Raw genomic sequence first — 6,643 nt, 5'->3', positions numbered from 1 at the left:
ATCTGTTGTTCCAAAGTACAAAGAATTAGGTCAAAAATTAATAGAGAAGTCAATAGAAAGGAAACCCAAAGCTAAACATTTCTGAACTCCTTCGATGCTGTACGATGGAGGGGGAGTGAGGCTGCTGTTCTCAAAACTCTTCATAGATGGGAACAGATGATTTTGGACAACTCGGGTGAAGTGTGAAAACTCACTTGAAGAAAACTTCTTGTGGCATCTTGGCAGGAGGACATTTTTAATATCAGTGGGATGGTTATTGCCTGCTTGGTTGGAATTTTTGTTTTCTGCATCCTTCTGTTTGAAATCATGAGGATTTGACCAGAGGGTATTTCTTTGCATTTATAGGACATTTTGTATTTGGGATAATGCCTTCTCCCCAAACATTTTAGGATGTCAAAATGTATTAAAGTGATGTGTGTTTTTCCTTTAGATCTTACCAGACCAATTCCTATAAAAGCAAAAAAAGGATAAAATGTAGATGTGAATGTATTTTTGTTCAGTTTCTTTTCTATTTTTTTAACTTTTCTGGAGTGAGTCGATTATCATAAAATTCTCTAGAGAGCCAAGGTTGGTGTTCTGGTTTAGGGAAAGTGATACCTTTTATAGGTCTTGTTGACAGGATGTAGTGGACATTAGTGTTTTTTGGTGCTTGACATCTATTCACCCTTTGTTCCATATTCCTATGTCACTTTGTCTCATATTCAAATCCTGCTCTTATACAGGAATCACCTCTTTCTCATGCTCAGATCACGCAGTTAAATAAAACTGGTCTTACTCTCAGTTCCAGGGATAGACCATAAGATCCAGGTTTAAGCCACCGTGCATATAGCATTCTCCTTCATGTAACTATTGGTTTGAGATTGGCATGTGACCTTGTGTAGCCAATGACACTATTGAGATAGGAACATGCACTGTTTTTGCATTTGAACTTGAAAGGTTATGGACTGTAACTATAATCAATCATAAAGGGAAAGCCTGAGTGGGAACCAACACAGAAGATGGAACCTGATAGGAAACAGAAAATATCTGCATATACTCAGAGGAGATTTAGACAATTGGAGAGAATTTGGGAATAAGCTGATGAAGATAGATGTGGGTAGAATAGTGACCCCCTAAGCATAAGTTGAGGTTCTAACACTTGATACCTGAGAATGTGACCTTATTCAGAAATAATGTCTTTGCAGATACAATGAGGAGTAAATTAAGGTGGGGTCAGCCAGGAACAGGGTAGGCCCTTAGTCTTAGATGATTGATGTCTTGATAGCAAGAGGAGAAGCAATATAGAGAGACCATGCCATATGAAGAGGAGCGTGCCATTTGATGATACAGGCAGACACAGGAAAAAAGGCCATGTGACTATCAAGGTGTAGATGTTTCTGCAAGCCAAGGAATGCCAGGGTTGTTGGCAAACACTAGAAGGTAGGAAGGAGCAAAGAAGGCTCCTCCTCGGAGGCTTCAAAGGGAACACGGTCTTGCCGACAGCTCGATTTCAGACTGTGAATAGTAAATTTCCAGAACAGTGTGATAATAAATTTCTCTTATTGTTTTTTAAAGGAATCCCCACCCCCTTGAGCTGTAGGTCTCAGCAGTGGACTTATTAATTTATTTATTGCAGTGAAAGCACAAGAGTCCTAACCCATGAACTTCCAGGGAATCCCCAGTTTCTCTTGCTTAAAGCCACCAAGACTGTGGCACGTTGTTATGGCAGCCCTGAGAAATTAATACAGTGGGTGCACGCATGCTAAGTTGCTTCAGTCATGTCCGACTTTTTGTGACCCCATAGATTGCAGCCTGCCAGCCTCCATCTGTCCATGGGATTCTCCAGGCAAGGAAAACGGAGTAGGTTGCCATGACCTCCTCCAGGGAATGAATACAATAGAAAAAATGAGCATGTGGAAAAAAAGAACTTTTTTTTTAAACTCCAAGGAAAATAAAACTTAATATGACTTCAGTTCAGTCACTCAGTCATGTCCGACTCTTTGCGATCCCATGGACTGCAGCATGCCAGGCTTCCCTGTCCATCACCAGCTCCCGGAGCCTACATGACTTGGCTGTTAAGAATTTAATAGTCATAGTACTATAAATGTTGATTTTTAATCTTACCAGTATTATACTGGAAAGGATATTTGTGTGGTGGGGTCTGTGTGTATATGTGCATGAAATCGTCTTCCATAGTACACAGTCAGTATAAAATGCCTAAGGTGAGACATCAAGAAGTAGCAACATACACACATCATTCAGAAACGTGGAGGTAGAGAGTTAACGATTCAGTTGAAAGAGTTGAAAGTAGTTGCCTCTGAGGAGCAGGAAACAAGAGGTAGACGCTGTGGGGACTGCTGTTTTTTGGAATGAGACTTGCAGAACTATTTGACTCTTTAGGCTATGTGCACGAATAACCTTCATATGAAGAAAAACTGCTTTAAAAGGAAAGGAAAATTTGAATCTACGAAGCAAAAGACTTTAGAACTAAGGAATGTGATGACCTTGGGCAAAAGTAGAAAATAATACGTGTATTTTGGGGCCTAGTGATCCATCGATCTCCATCTGTTTCCTCAGCAATGGGGGAGGAGGGCACAGGGGAACGTCAGAGTTCTTTTACAAAGCCTTCACATCTCCCTTTGTCCTATATTCAAATTCTGCGCTTAAAAGAAATGAGAAAATCTGTTACCCCGAGTTTGTAATTACAGTCTGGAGCCATAAAGTTCATTTTAACAGAGGTCTTTCATTAAAACTGAAGGAGATTCTCAAGATGAATGGCATATATGTATATACATTTCTTGGGAGTGGGAGTTACAGGCATTTTCTTCTCCGGAATTCTGAGTCAGATTTTTTCCGAGCTAGTAGCTGAGAGTATTCGGCCTCTCATAGTGATCTTAAGGCAGTGGTCCTCTCGGCTCTGGACTCCAGCTAGTCCTTAATCCTCCTGGGAGGGAAGAAGTGTCCAGCCTGCACTGCTGCTTTTCACCATCAGAGGGCAGTAGGGCCCCAAGTGCCCAGGAAAGGAGGGGGAAAGATGCTTAGCACCTGGGGAGTGGGAGGAAGTGTCTCGCAGTGTTTGCACTTAAAGCATCCCTGTAGCTAGATATTGCCTTGGTACAAATGTGTGTTTTCATCTAAATTTTGTGCCAATCCAAAAAGGCAGGAAGTTTGATCTTAATGCATTTTCCATGGATATTTATTCCACTAGGACTCAGGAATTTATTAGGGAAACGAAGAGGATTGCAAGAATAAGTTTAGATTAGCATTTCCCCATTTTCCTGCTTGCAGAATAGATTCAGTACCTATTTTGAAAGAACACGGTGTCAGCTGGAATGATGCACTGCTTTCTTCCCTATTTTTCTAAAATAGATGTGCTTCTTACACGCATGGATAGACCATTTACCTCTGAATTGTATCTCAGGGACAAATCTGGCTTATTAGCGCCCTTATTTGTAAACGGCCAACCCAGTTCCCTGTGCTGTTGCAACGCTATCTTGATGGGTTGCTGTGAAAATGTGAAGATGTCTGTCAGGCAGGAAAAATTATGTAAAAATGATGTGGGTTTAGAAAATGGGATCGACAAAATGTAATAAACTCCTCCTGGGCTGAAGAGCAGAGCTGCATATGTAATGAAGTACTTTAGGATTACGTCACCTTTTATATAACATCTGGCAGTGACTTTTATTTCAGAGCTAATTTGAAGAAGCCAGGCTCTTTTCTTTTCCCCTCCCCATGACGGCCTTTATCTAAAAGAAGAAACAAAGGACTGTTACATTTTGCATGCAAAGAAAGTCAGAGTGGCTAGATAACTCCCTTAGGGTAATGGAGAGAGGAAAAAGAAATTGAAAAAGGTCAGGTGAACACAGCAGAAGGAATGAAGAGGTTTGTGTGATTCTTAGTGGAATTGGACCAGTCTAAGCAACCAGAGAGGTAACCTGGGTGGCTCTCCCCTTCTCTCTTCCCTCCTCTGCCTCTATAGACCCACCCCAAGAGTGTTCTGGGAAGAGTCATTATCTGAAGTAAAAAATTGAGAAAATTATTGAGATCATTTAGAAAAGTCCTAAATTTCTTCCTTTGGAGGAAAAAAGGCTTTCCTCTAAACCAACACCTTTCTTCCCTAGTAATATCCAGACTTTCTGAATAATAGATTATTCAGATGGTCAGCTCACTATTTATATTTGTCTCTACAGACAGTGGGAAGGTGTTCAGTGACATTGAATGGGACTTCATTCCTTTGAAGCCAGGAACCAGGAGGCGAGAAGACCCTCTTTTCACCTCCCCTTTCTCCGCTCTCATAGCATCTCTGTGCATGCTCTCTGTACAACCTGGACCCTGCTAGTTTTATTTGTCAGTCTCATTGTATTCCTTCATCATGTTGTTTTAAAGTCTCTCATTCTTGCTTCAACCTTAGAAATGCCCTTTTCTGCATTTTGAGACCATGTCTGTAATTCAGAAGAGGTGGTACCTTTACTTTTCCACCTAATGAATTCTCAACAATGTGGTTGAAGGTCATTTGGGTGTTTGAAATTTGAACAATAGATTTGCATGCTGTAGGGAAGAATTTGTTCTCAGGGAGCTAAAGTATATGATGAAATCCCTAATTATGGTTTCTGACAGAGCCACCTCCTTCAGGCCTTGGCAACCCTGTGGGTGGGTGAGGACAGGCGCATGGATTGGAGTGGGTGGCAGCTGCCAGTCGTGGTTTGGGGAAGTTAATCCAGGAATCTCTCCTTCCAAGACTTGGCTTTTCCTCTCAGCTCAGCCTGGAAGGGAAAGGGCTGCAGTAAGAGAACTGGTTCTCATCCCACCTCCAAGAATAACCACATGTGACCACCATGACGTGGTGGACATGGGTTTGGTCGAGCAGTGCCATGGATAGGGTTGGTCAAAGGATACCCTCAGGGATGGGGATCCTGTGTGAGCTGGCAAACTTCAGGCTCTGTGGCCTGTGATCTCTGGAGTCCTCAGTGACAGATGATGGCCCTTCACCTTGGCCATGTAGGTTCGTCGCTAGCAATCGTAGGAAGAGATGCTAGGGGAGGAGATCCTGCTATTCTCTCAACTGGAACCTGGCCCCTTCTCCCAGTAGTGGTGGCTGCCTGGCATGAGATAATTCTATCATTATTCTAAGGTAATTTAGGAAAGACTGAATTTTGAGTATGAACTATTTGAAGAGGTCAGTGTTTAATAGCTGCTAGTGTGGTAGTCTGGTTATGTGTTGCTGCATTTAATTACATCTCATAATTTTGTGGGTCAGAAATTTGGGCAGTGCTTGGCTGGATGGCTCTTCTGCTCCACCTGGCATTGACAGAGGTTACTTGGTGCTCTTCAGTTGGTGGCTGGTATAGGCTGAGGGTTTAGATTATTTTCTCCACATGTTTGATGTCTTGACAGGAATGGCTTTGGCCCTTTTTCCCTCTCCATGCTGTTTTAGCATCTCCACCTGCTCTCCTTAGGAAGGCAATTGAATTTTTACACAGTGCCTTGCTTAGGACTCTGAAAGGAAAAGGAGTCAGTGAGTCTCTTAAAGACTGGACTCAGACTTGGTATGGCACCAATTCTGCTATATCTCAGTGGTCAAAGAAGTCACAGGGCAACCCAGAATCTAGAAGAGTGGAAACAGATCCTACCTCCCAAGGAGAGGTGTGTCAAGAATTTGCGGCCGTTCTTGACCCACTACATGTGGGCTGCATAAATGTAGACCATGTGAAGTGGAAGAACAGACCATACGAGGGTGAGGGGGGACTCTTCCTTGTCTTTGCTTCTTAACCAGGACTCAGTTTTCCCAAGGGAACTGGGCTCATTTGGGGGAACTGAAGTCTCCACTTGTGCTGCCACTTGACGAAAATGTACTTCTGCTGAACGAGGGCGGTACTGATGTTTGTGTCCCCGTTTGTGCTTTTGGTTCAAAGTAAAGCTCTTGTGAAAGTGCTCAGCAGCACGATTGGTAGGTGCATTGGTGAAACGTAAGTGGATCTTCTGAAGGACACTTTGGAGAGGATATTGGCAAATTTCCAAAGAAAGAGTTGGACCATTCCTCATTTTCTCCACTGTGTCACACAGCTGTGCCAATGGCTAAACAAGCAATGGATTAAACAGGTTTTGAAAACTTTTTAGATTTTTCTTTTTATATAGAGCAGACGAGGGGGAAAAAGAGAGAATTGTGGTTTTTTTTTTCCCCCAGTTTGATGTAACTACTTATAATTTTCCTTTGTCTATAAGTTCAATACAAGATCCTAGCAAAAGCCTTAGTAAACAAGACAGCAATAGTGTGCTTTTCACTATTGTGGTGGTTTAGTCACAGTCGTGTCCGACTCTTTGAGACCCCATGGGCTGTAGCCCTCCAGGCTCCTCTGTTCATGGGATTCTCCAGGCAACAGTACTGGAGTGGGTTTCCATTTCCTTCTGCAGGGCATCTTCCCAACCAAGGAATCAAAAACAGGTCTCCTGCATTGCAGGCAGATTCTTTCCTGACTGAGCTCGAGAGAAGCCACTATTGTAGATATGAATCAATACTGGCCGTGTCATGACGTTCTCTTTTGGACACCCATTTAATGGAACTAATTATTTTATTTTATTGAAGTTTAGTTGATTTATAATGTTATATTAGTTTCAGATGTACAACACACTGACTCAGTTATATACGTACATACATATATATGTT

This window comes from Bos mutus, chromosome 20 (genome assembly GCF_027580195.1).
Source record: "Bos mutus isolate GX-2022 chromosome 20, NWIPB_WYAK_1.1, whole genome shotgun sequence".
NCBI classification, from domain to species: domain Eukaryota; kingdom Metazoa; phylum Chordata; class Mammalia; order Artiodactyla; family Bovidae; genus Bos; species Bos mutus.
This window is presented reverse-complemented; position numbering follows the sequence as displayed.